The sequence below is a fragment of the Mus caroli genome, unplaced genomic scaffold (genome assembly GCF_978045245.1).
Source record: "Mus caroli unplaced genomic scaffold, Mus_caroli_1 scaffold_6, whole genome shotgun sequence".
In the NCBI taxonomy this organism is placed as follows: domain Eukaryota; kingdom Metazoa; phylum Chordata; class Mammalia; order Rodentia; family Muridae; genus Mus; species Mus caroli.
Window position 1 is genome coordinate 10239300 of NW_028227261.1, and position 13092 is coordinate 10252391.

Genomic DNA, 13092 nt, shown 5'->3' on the forward strand with positions numbered 1-13092 from the left:
ATTCAGTTCAATGTTCCAGGCAAGTATTACTAGGTGAAGATAAAAAGAAACAGAAAATACGTAGAAGCTGTCAGAGCCTCAGCAAGAAGTCTGCTTTCCCTTTTGAGTTCAAAGAAATATGAGAGAAAAATCTACAAAAATTAATGAAAACATGGCTTCATAGATGTCAAGGATAGCTATCCAGACTTTGCTGTGTCTCTGCATGGTTCTGAAGTGATGAATTCCCATTTATTGAACAAAAGTCCTATAAGTCTCAGAAAATGCTGAGAATGGTGAGCATTGTTTTAGGTGATTCTCAGCTATTTGATATTCCTGAGTTGAGAATTTTTTGTTTAGCTCTGTGCCCCATATTTTCATGAGGTTATTTGATTTTCTGGAGTCCACCTTCCTTAGTTCTTTATATATATTGGATATTAGTCCCCTATCTGAATTACGGTTGGTAAAGATCCTTTCCCAGTCTGTTGGTGGCCTTTTTGTCAACACATTGACAGTGTCTTTTGCCTTACAGAAGCTTTGCAATTTTATGAATCCCGTTTGTCAATTCTTGATATTACAGCACAAGCCATTGCTGTTCAATTCAGGAATTTTTCCCCTGTGCTCATATTTTCGAGGCTTTTCCTAAACATAGTAAAAGCAATCTACAGCAAACCAGTAAACAACATCAAAGTAAATGGAGAGAAGCTGGAAGCAATCCCACTAAAATCAGGGACTAGACAAGGCTGCCCACTTCTCCCTACCTATTCAATATAGTACTTGATGTCCCATTCAGAGCAATTAGACAACAAAAGGAGGTCAAGGGGATACAAATTGGAAAGGAACAAGTCAAAGTATCACTATTTACAAATGATATGATAGTGTATATAAGTGACCCTAAAAATTCCACCAGAGAACTCCTAAACCTGATAAACAGCTTCAGTGAAGTAGCTGGATATAAAATTAACTCAATCAAATCAATGGCCTTTCTCTACACAAAGGATAAACAGGCTGAGATAGAAATTAGGGAAATAATACCCTTCCCAATAGTCACAAATAATAGAAAATACCTTGGTGTGACTCTAACTAAGGAAGGGAAAGATCTGTATGATCAGAACTTCAAGTCTCTTAAGAAAGAAATCAAAGACGATCTCAGAAGATGGAAAGATCTCCCATGCTCATGGATTGGCAGGATCAATATAGTAAAAATGGCTGTCTTGCGGAAAGCAATCAGATTCAATGCAATCCCCAGCAAAATTCCAACTCAATTCTTCAACGAATTAGAAAAGGCAATCTGCAAATTCATCTGGAATAACAAAAAACCTAGCATAGCAAAAACTCTTCTAAATGATAAAAGAATCTCTGATGGAATCACCATGCCTGACCTAAAGATATAGTACAGAGCAATTGTGATAAAAACTGCATGGTACTAGTATAGTGACAGACAGGTAGACCAATGGAATAGAATTGAAGACCCAGAAATGAACCCACACACCAATGGTCACTTGACCTTTGACAAGGGAGCTAAAACCATCCAGTGGAAAAAAAGACAGCATTTTCAACAAATGGTGCTGGCACAACTGGCAGTTAACATGTAGAAGAATGCGAATTGATCCATTCCTATCTCCTTGTACTAAGGTCAAATCTAAATGGATCAAGGAACTCCACAGAAAACCAGAGACAGTGAAACTTGTAGAGGAGAAAGTGGGGAAAAGCCTCGACGATATGGGCACAGGGAAAAAATTCCTGAATAGAACAGCAATGGCTTGTGCTATAAGATTGAGAATTGACAAAAGGAAAAACAGACAGCACTTTCAACAAATGGTACTGGCACAACTGGCAGTTATCATGTAGAAGAATGTGAATTGATCCATTCTTATCTCCTTGTACTAAGGTTAAGTCTATGTGGATCAAGGAACTCCACATAAAATAGGAGACACTGAAACTTATAGAGGAGAAAGTGGGGAAAAGCCTCGAAGATACAAACATTTATTAAGCAACGAAACACTCTGTATTAAGTTTGTACCTGAAATGTATGAACTGTCTGATATAAATATAAATATCCCCTTGATCTCTTTTAGTTGCCTTATTGCTTGAGCTAGAACGTCTGATACTGTACGAAAGAGTCATGAGGACAGTCGACAGCCTTTTCTTGTGATAGAGAATTCTTTCTTGAAAACTTTGCTGTTAAAATGGTGGGTTTTTTTTTTAAATGAAATTCCAAAGCGCTGAGTACACTTCCTATAAATAACTGGTCAATTTCTCTATTACCCTGTGCCAGAGAGCTTGGCAGACCTGTATGAGATCTTATATGTGTTATATATAGTCAATTACTCTTATTTCTGATTATTTATTGTAGTTGAATAAATAGTGAAGTCAATTCAGAATCATCCTAAATAAGATCAGCAGTCTCTATGTGTAAAATAACCCTTTCTGTATATTGAGAGTCAGTTACTATATTAAGACCCTTGAAAATCTGAGAACACCATGAGTATTGCACATAATTAAGATTTTTCAACTCATTTCTAGGGACTCTCAGCCACCTTACTTAAATCTTTTGCCTTTTTAATTTAGTAGTCTCAGTGTAAAATGTAGTGGCTCCAGATATTGGAATTCCCTTTAGTATATGAGGGAAAATCCAAGTAGTTCATTTTATGAACTGAAGTCACTTGCTTTTAGGGTATCTGTTTTTATCCAAGAAATTACTGCAAGCTTGTTTATCAACATTCATGTTGTGTCCATAGTGAGTCAATCTCTGCATTAATATATGGTACCACGATTTCAGCTGGATCCATTCCAACTAATTTTTGAAGTCTCTTTTTTCCTTTTAGTAACAATTCAGAGACCATATCCATGTAGCTTTTTAATTTCTTACCCTGTTTATGTGCTAAAAATATCCACTCTAATATACAATCTTCCCTCTAAATGAGAATTCCTGTAGGGGAATGAGTAGAAGGTAAGATAACTAAGATGCTAGCTATTTTGGAACAATACAAACTAGTTGTGTATCCTGCAATTTCCTTTCTACCAGAGCTAAGTCTTTCTCAGCTGTTTCTGGTAATTTCCTCAGACTATATATTTATCACCCTCTATCATTTGAAATAAATTGCTTAGCACTTGAGTGACCAAGCCAATTGTAAACCACTACCAGTTAGTATCTCCTAATAATTTCTGAAAATCATTAAGAGTCTTTAATTTGACAGCCGGGCGTGGTGGCGCACGCCTTTAATCCCAGCACTCGGGAGGCAGAGGCAGGCGGATTTCTGAGTTCGAGGCCAGCCTGGTCTACAAAGTGAGTGCCAGGACAGCCAGGGCTACACAGAGAAACCCTGTCTCGAAAAACCAAAAAAAAAAAAAAAAAGAATCTTTAATTTGTCTTTCCTGATTTGCACCTTTTGTGGCTTAACCTTTTGCAGACTTATTCTATACCCTCCATAATTAATAGAGTCCACTCTTTATATTTTTTCAGGGGCGATTTGCAATCCCTAGCAAGGCAAGATTTTTTTTTTTCAACTTCATCAAACATTCTTTCCAGGATATTTATATCTGAATCAGCCAATAGAATGTCATCTATATAATGACAGATAATGGATTGGGGAAATTGTTTGCAAATCATCAATAATGGCTGTTGTACAAAATATTGACACATGTAGGGCTATTTAACATTCCTTGTGGCAGGATATTTCAGTGATACCCTTTTATTGGGCAACCTCTATTGAAGGTAGGTATTGAGAAAGCAAACTTTTTCTTACCATATTCATGTAGAGGAATTGTGTAAAAGCAATCTTATAGATTAATCACTATAATACACCATTCCTTCACCAACAAAGGTGACAATGGGATTCCAGGCTGCAAGGAACTCATTGGCTAAATAATCTTTGTAATTGCTCTGAGATCTCTCAACAACCTCCATTTTACATATTGTTTTAATCACACCTATGGGAGAATTCCAAGGACTGGTGGACTCCTCTATAGGCTGAGTGTCCTAGACTAGTTGTTCTATTGCCTGTTGGTTTTCTCTTGTCATACATCATTGATCAATCTACGTGGGTAGGGCAGTCAATCACATTAGTGGTAAGGCTGTTGGTGTCTTATCAGCAGTGGCTGCTTCATGTAGAGTTAAATTGTTAGCCTCTGCTGTATCTTGTTTATGGATACCCTAGATAGTCTCTAAATGCCTTTGATAACATTCCTTAGCTAATTTTTTTATCTGCCAGCATGGCTAGAGACCCCTGATGTTGGATCAGGCTGGGATGGGAGTATAAAATTTTGCCCAGTACCTGCAATAAAGGAGTCTGCTTTTACCACTTGCCTGACTTCCAGAGTCCATATCTTTGATTCTACACCTTTTCCCCTCCACCCCAAGGGTCTCTGTTGGGGTCACAACCAGGAATTACACAACTGAAATGTGCAGTTTTAAAATTTTGTTGTGAAATAGCCTTTTAACTAAAGTTTTTGGGAAGTTTAATCGGGAAAAAAATCAAAGCCATTGCCTTGGGGAACAACAGACTGTCATCAAGGTAACCTGTGTGAAGACAGCACGTCAGAGAAACAAGGCTGAAGATGCAACTGTGCCCAGGTCTCATTACATGTTGCCAGAGAGAAATCACTTGATACACAAGCATAAAATGAATCAAGAAAATTTGCTTTAGTGACTGTGTGCATTCATGACAGGCTAATTATTAGACTAATCAGCCTAGCATACATTTGAATTCAACATATGCTGTCAGCCTTAAGTTTCTTTTAGGTTGAGTTCCCAGATTATGCTTTGAATAATTGGACTGGAGACTGAAAATCTAGGCATTTAGGTAGATGGATGATTTACATAGTATAGACATTGTGAGAGTCATTTCTTTTCTTTTTTCTTTTCTTTTTTTTTTTTTTTTTTTTTTGTTTTTTGTTTTTCGAGACAGGATTTCTCTGTATAGTCTTGGCTGTCCTGGAACTCACTTTGTAGACCAGGCTGGCCTCGAACTCAGAAATCCCCCTGTCTCTGCCTCCCAAGTGCTGGGATTAGAGGCGTGCGCCACCACCGCCCTGCATGAGAGTCATTTCTTACATAACCATTTTCCTAACAAAACCCACAAAGATATCAGTATATAATTTTCATTTGCACATAAGTTTTATTATTCAAACTGCTTTGTTTTCCTCCATGTTGGGATGACCATATGTTTGGAAAGAAGACAATATTTTGGTGTAATTCCTAACCATTTTTGAACATGTGATAGAAGACTCAGTGTGAAATGTCTGTAGGGTGCAATTCTAACAACATGACCTTGATCATCATATAAAAAATGTCCATATTTCCTCCCTTGAATATTTTGTTCCCCCTTCTAGGAAGGACTGAAGCATCCACACTTTGATCTTCCTTCTTCTTGAGCTTCATGTGCACTGTGAATTATATTTTGGGTATTCTTAGCTGTGGAACAGAGACTGACAGAAAAGCCATCCAGAGACTGCCCCACCTTGGGATTCATCCCATATACAGACATCAAACATAGATACTAGTGTGGATGCCAAGAAGTGCTTGCTGACAGGAGCCTGCTATAGCTGTTTCCTGAGAGGCTCTACCAGAGCCTGGCAAATACAGAGGTGGATGCTCGCAGCCAACCATTGTACTGAGCTTGGGTTCCCGATGGAGTAGCAAAAGACAAGACTCATGGAGCTGAAGGGATTTGCAACCTATAGGAAGAAAAACAATATCAACCAACCAGACCCCCCAGAGCTTACAGGGACTAAACCACCAACCAAAGGGTGCACATGGAAGGATCCAAGGCTCCATCTGAAAGACTCCAAAACTCCCAAAGGGAGGCACTTACTCAAGCCTCGGGTCAGCCGCGCACCCAAGAAGACACTGAGACCGGTACTTAAGATGTATAGGGAGTAAGATTTAATACAGCAACGACAAGAAAGCAAACAAAACAAACAAAAAGCACATATACCAGATATCTGGGGTCGGACCTCATGCAGCCTGCAAGGTGCAGAGGAGATCCGGCCCCTAGCCCAAATTTTCACAAGCTTTTATAGGAGAGGCAAGGGGGGAGCAGGGCAGGGAAAATACAGTTTTTACGTCACTAAGTGATTCAACCAAGGGTTTTTCCAAAGTGCTTTTGCAACCGCGTCCCACACTTTGGCCATGTACTTGATTCATTAGAACTGAGGTTTTTACTCACACCCTTATCTCAAAAATGTCCCTGGCACAGTCCTTAGTTGGGAGGGGTAGGACTGGGTTCGTTCCAGGAAACCCTTATCTCAGAAATGTCCCCGGAACAGTTTTCATTTGAGAGGGGGTCTGACTCTGGTGTGAGAGTTCAGAATGTACTCTGGGGTGAGAAGTTCTGGTGGTCAGTAATTTTCCTCTTTCACATCCACCTATGTAGCAGAGGATGGCCTTATTGGGCATCAATGGGAGGAGAGGCCCTTGGTCCTGTGAAGGCTCCATGCCCCAGTGGAGGGGAATGTCAGGGTGGCAAGGCAGGAGTAGATTGTGTGTGGGAGTACCTGTACAGAAAAGCACAGGGAGGGAGGATGGGATAGGGGGCTTCCAGAGTGGAAAGCCAGGAAACGGGATTACATGAAATATAAATAAATAAAATATCAGCATCAACCAACTTTAGCCACGGTGAAAATTCTCTGGCATTCATTTGTGGCTCTGAGAATGAAACAACTATTTAGTCTTAAGTATGAACTAATACACTTGAAAATATATATTTGAATCATAAAAATATAATTGAAGCATAAAAAATGTCCAAAGTAGATTCCACAAAGTTGTGTTCCAATTTGCACATATCTGTCTTGGCCTAAATCCTTGTAAAAATACACACACACACACACACACACACACACACACACACACACACACTTGTTCATGTAACTGATTCCAAGCAACAAGGCTTCAAGTCACAAAAGTCAATCCTTCCTCCAGAGTGGGATCATAATATTTGAACAGATTGTTGACCCTTATCAGACTCCTTTCTTCAGAATCAATAACCTTTGTTACTGGATGTAAGTGTGTTACCTAAGAATATTAGCAAATCCTTTATAGATATATATTCCCCTCAGTATGCATTTTTTCAGATGCTCAATACTACAGTAATATGCAAAATATCTAACAGGTTCATTATGCACTAAAGTGTGTACCCTTGTGTAAAGGTATCAGGGGAGTAGAATTCAGGTACAGGTTTAGCTCTGTATTGGACACGTTAACAAAAGCAGTTGAGTCAAAAAGACCAAAGCCCATGTCATCTTCGGTCTCCTCGGACTCTTCCTTCTTTGCTTCCAATTTCTTCTCCTCAGCTGGAGCGGCAGCAGTGGATGGAGCAGGACCACCAGAAGGTGCAGCTCCAGGAGCTGGAGCAGGCCCACCAGCCCCGACATTGCAGATGAGGCTACCAGTGTTGACATTGGCCAGAGCCTTTGCAGACGAGCCAGGCCAGAAAGGTTCAATGCTGACACCAGCTGCCTTAATGAAGTAATTGATCTTATCTTCCATGACCATCACCTCATTGTCGTGCAGGATGAGGACTGAGTAGATGCAGGCGAGCGCGGAGACTGATGCCATGTTGTGGACTGCTGGCACGGTGCTAGTCACCGGATGAAGTGAGGGCCTCACCCCAACTCGGCATTAGCAAACTGAACACATTAACAGGGTTTCTCTGTAGACACCTCAATGGCTATCTTAGGAAGCTGACAGTGACCTATGGGTACCTGTGCTGCCCATGGCCATGTATGCTTCACCCGTGCAGTGCCTTCCTGACTGTATTAAATCACCAGTGCTGTGGACTGGACTCAGTCAGTCCCTCAACTCGCAGGGGCCCCTCAACTCTCAGGAGAATCTGGGTCCTGGTACCCAGCCGTGAAGGAGTTGGCAGGGTGAAAAACAGATGTTAACACAAGAGAGTGTTGATCTGAATGTAATTTCTCAAAGGAAGCATCAGACTTATGATACAGAAGAAAATAAGGAAGTTAGGTAACACATTACCCAAGGTACGTTGAGGTTACCTGATGCTTAATGACTCTTTACACAAAGCAGAATGCATACATAAAGACTGACAACTGAACAACTGAGACAAAGTCATCTCTATCTAAGGTCAGTTATATTCCTAAAAGCCAGGTGTGAGGTCGTTATGTTCCCAGGGCAAGTCCTTTCTTGCCCAAGCCATAGTTCTAATTCTGATTATTGTTTAGCCTACCACCAGCCAGCTTTAGTAAATACCTAACTATGCTATGCTTCTGGGTTAGTGAAAGTATGTGCTAAGGAGTTCTGCTCTAGCTAACCTTCTCATGAATAATGCAATATTCTACTTCCTCCTTAAACCTCATCCCTACCTACTTCCTAAACCATTGTAAATTCCTGTATATGTGAATGACTGGGCTGTTATTCTAAGTGATTTTGTCAGGGACTTTCTTCTATTAAGTAATGTAGTCTGCCATATATAATTATAATAAGAATTCTAAATTACTTTGCTAAGTTTGCCCTGAGATTTCTAACTCTATGTAGTAGATAGTAATGCTTGATTTCTTTCACTATCTCTTTTTCAATACTGGAGGCAATTCCTCTTAATTGGTAACATTCTTATGAAATTCCAAGCCCAGGGCCTGCTCAAGGGCTGGCTAGGACATTGGTGAAGGCCAGGAAGCAAAGTTCAAGCTAATTTAGGTATTTGACAAATCATTCCTTGGAGGCACTGATAATAAAACAATACTGAAAGAAAGCACATAGATCCATTCACCTATTAACACAAGGACAAGTTTAGAACATTCATGCTATGGTATGCCAAGGCTCCAGGAGACTAAGTTTCCATGAAACTTTTTGCCTCAGGACTTTTCCCAAGCTTTTGGGCTTGCCACAGAGACTTTACTGGAGTAGCTATGGCACACCAGCACCTAGGTTTGTAAGGCTCTGAAAGAAAGGCTTTCCACATTCCCTCTTCTGCCTCACCAGCCATGACTTCTGAACTTATAAATTTGACCATAAGCTACTTGTGAAGTAAAAGATGTTTAATTGAACAGAAGAATGTGGGCTGGCAATGACTCGGAAGTTAAGAGCAGGGGTGGGGTGTGGGGTGCTGGGGAGATAGCTCAGCAGTTAAGAGTGTTGACTGCTCTTCCAGAGATCCGGAGTTCAATTCCCAGCAACTACATGGTGGCTCACAACCATCTGTAATGGGATCCGATGCCCTCTTCTGGTGTGTCTGAAGAGAGCTACAATGTACTCATATACATATATACAAAATTAAAAAAAAAAAAGTTAAGACCACTGGCCTGCTCTTGCAGAAGACTCAAAATTGATTCCAAGCATCACCATGGTGGCTCCCAAGCATCTGCAGGGACCTGATACCCTCTCGTAACCACTGAGGGCACCAGACACCAAATGGTGTTCATATATGCAGGTAGGCAAAATGTTCACACTTGAAAATAGACCAGAGAAAGAGATTTGAAAGTGGCCAGAAACATAATAATAACACTAATAATAATAAATCTTGAAATATATAAGAATAAACGCTGAGAGGGGAGTCACCGCTTCAGGCTCATCTATGAAGGGGGATACCTGCAGCAGATACCCTCAACAAACTCCCTGGCACATTTTCTTATATCACACCAAGAAAACATTCCAGACTTGGCCATGTGTCCCCTAAGAGTCTGACATTTGGCATCAGGGACAAAATACTCAATACCACAAATGTGTCTGCTTCAGAGCTCTGTCAAGTGAGCTCAGTCAGTGCTTGCCCACACACACACATCCCAGGAGGGATGGGAACACAAAGCAGACTGTTCTCAACTTTGAAATGTCATGTCTTGGAGAGCTGCAGCTGGAGATCCTGGTTCAAAAGCAACATACTTAGTAAAGCCTGTGGTCTTAGACAAACTCATCTGTCCTTCTGCATCCATGTATGTAGTACTGGTGTGTCCCAAGCACTGAATTAGCCAGGGCACTAGGGAGAGAAGTGGACAAGATCACCATTCCTCACAGCAGGCAGCTGACATGTTCTGAACTAGTTTCCCCACCAGGGATGGTATGGTGAGACAAGAAGCCAAGGACAGGTTGCCATAAAGAGCCCAGCAGAAGTTGGGACACTGTCAGTTCACTGAGAGTGAGCTACTCCCACCTCACAAGCCATCTCCAATCTTGTCACCACAGCAGACTCAGTACCATTGCAAAAACAACCTCAGAATATGTCTCCAGAATAAGCCTTGCTCAACACAAAATAATCTGAAGTGTGAGGGAATTGAATAACAACTTATGTAAGTAGACACATATTTCCCACAGAATATTAAGTTTAAGGACATACATTAACATTTTTAAAAATTGCATTTATTGTTGGGTATAGTGGCTCATGTCTTTAATGCCAGCCTGCAAGAGGCAGAGGCAGGTGGATTTCTGAGTTTGAGGCTGGTCTGGTCTATAGAGTTCTAGGACAAACAGGGCTAAGTCGTAAGACCCTGTCTTGAAAAAAAATCAAAACGAAACAAACCTAAACTGAATTTTTAAAAATCTATTTGTGGAGGGGGGACAAAGCTTACAGGAGGCCATTTTTCCTTCCTCCAGGGATCAGGGATCCAGCTGGGGAGTAGGTGCCTTTACCCAACAAACCATCTTGCTGGGTCAGGAAAACATATTTTTATACATGCTACATATACATATACTACACATACACATATACTACATATACTACATATACATATATATACATATATTGTTTACTTGGAAACAGCAGACATTCCATACAAGACTCTGAACCAAGCACTGCTTTACTCCTTTGGATGATATTTTTATTTTGTGTTTATTTTAATTATTATTACTGAGGGTGGGGCTTGGGGTGTAGCTTGCAACCCACAGCCTTATGCATGGTAGACAGGTGCTCTACCACTGAGCAACATCCCCAGTCTTCAGGAGTAAACTTAAGCTCTTCAACTCATAGACAAACAAATATGCCCAAGCCTTAGGAAGGGCATTGGAATTCTTGTGTTTACAGATGATGACACTGAGGAGTAAATCTGGCCGTGGGGGTGCATGCCTTTAATCCTAGTGCTCCTGTGGCAGGTGAATCTCTGAGTTCAAGGCAAGCCTGGTCTACAGAGTGAGTGCTGGGACAGTCAGGGCTACACAGGGTTTTTGAAACCCTGTCTCAAAAAACAAAATGAAAAAACTTCTTTATTTTTATTTATGTGTGATGTTTCTTTGCACATATATCAGTGTACCATATGCGTGCCTGGTACTCACAGAGGCTGAAAGAGAGCATCAGATCCCTGGAAACTGCAGTTATAGTTGGTGGTCATGAGACACTATGTGTGTACCTGAGAACAAACTTTTGTCCCCTGAAGAGCAGCCAGTGCTCTTTTTTTTTTTTTTTTCAAAAGAGGTCGTATTTTAATTGTAATTTTTTTTTGGTATTTATTTCATTTACATTTCCAATGCTATCCCAAAAGTCCCCCACACGCTCCCCTACCCACTCCCCCACCCACCCACTCCCACTTCTTGGCCCTGGCGTTCCCCTGTACTGAGGCAGATAAAGTTTGCACGACCAATGGGCCTCTCTTTCCACTGATGGCCGACTAGGCCATCTTCTGATTCATATGCAGCTACAGACATGAGCTCCGAGGGGTACTGGTTAGTTCATATTGTTGTTCCACTTACAGGATTGCAGATCCCTTTAGCTCTTTGGGTACTTTCTCTAGCTCCTCCACTGGGGGCCCTGTGATTCATCTAATAGCTTACTGTGAGCAACCACTTCTGTGTTTGCTAGGCCCCGGCATAGTCTCACAAGAGACAGCTATATCTGGGTTCTTTCAGCAAAATCTTGCTAGTGTATCCATACCATAATCAGCTTCCAAACGCTGACACCATTGCATACACCAGCCAGTGCTCTTAACCACCAAGGCATCACTCCAGTTCCTGGTTCCTCTCTTTAAAATGGGGCTAGCAGAAAGCTTCCTTACTTTGAGTGGTGGGGAATTAAATACAAATTTTTATTTCTAAAGCATTTGGAAAAGTACCTGGCGTCTCTTCTTGATGCTCAGGAGCAAATGCATTATTAGCTGTGAGGTGGGTTCTGAGCACCACAGACTGCACACACCTAGTGCTTTGTAAATCAAGGCTGGGGGCAGTGATCCCAGAATCCTGGACCAGTCATTTTTGGCCTCCTCGTGTTTTAAGAGAGGGTCTCATGTAACTCAGGCTGGTTTTCCTCAAACCGACTATGTTACAGAGGATGAGCCTGACTGTTTAATCCCTCTGCTTCCACCTCACAAATGCTGAAGGGACTAAAAGCGTGACATGGCTCTGAGCTCTGAACACAAGGTTTGTGGTGACAGACTAGCACATTCCCAGCCTGAGTTACTACTCTCCTTTTAAGGGTTTGTTCTTAATTTATTCAAAACATTTTATTTTTATGTATACGGGTGTTTTCGCCTACATGTGTGTTTGTGCCCCACCACATGCATGCCTGGTGCCCACAGAGGTCAGAAGAGGGCATTGTACTTCCTAGAACTAGAGTTTCAGTTCTGATCTACCCTATGTGTCCTGGGAGTTGAACCCTGGTCCTCCACAAGGGCAGCAGTGTGTTTTTAATTACTGAGCTATCTCCCCAAGCCTCTAAATCACTTCTTAAAATGCAGAAATGTATATAAACCCACTGGCAACATATCCTCGGCAACCTCACTAAAACTGTGATGTAGCTCTAAATGTCACACAGGAGGAGCAATGATAAATACTTACAAAAAAAAAAAAAAGACTGGAGTGGGACACTTAGAGCTAGCTTCAAAGAACAAGGTCCTCTTCTGGCTTCTGCAGCTACCTGCACTTGTGTGTGTTTGTGTGTGTGTGTGTGTGTGTGTGTGTGTGTGTGTGGCATTCGTACTGTGTATGCATGTTCGTATGTGTGTGGCATATGTGTGTGCACTTACATGTGTATGTGCAGTGTGTACAGTGTATGTTTGCATGTGTATTAGCAGTGTGGTGTGCATGTGTGCATGTATGTTTGTGTGTGTATGTATATTATGTGCAGCTTGTGTGTCTGTATGCATTCACACGTGTATGTATCCCTGTGTGTATAACAAAGGTAACAAAAATAAATCTTTTTAAACAATGAGTTGGGCTGGAGATATGGCTCAGTGGGT

General features: G+C 41.2%; 1 pseudogene; it reads right to left on the minus strand.

Annotated features, from left to right (window-relative positions):
* Positions 1-7093: 7093 nt before the first annotated feature.
* Positions 7094-7546, minus strand: LOC147004094 (large ribosomal subunit protein P1 pseudogene; annotated as a pseudogene).
* Between the last annotated feature and the right edge of the window lie 5546 nt (positions 7547-13092).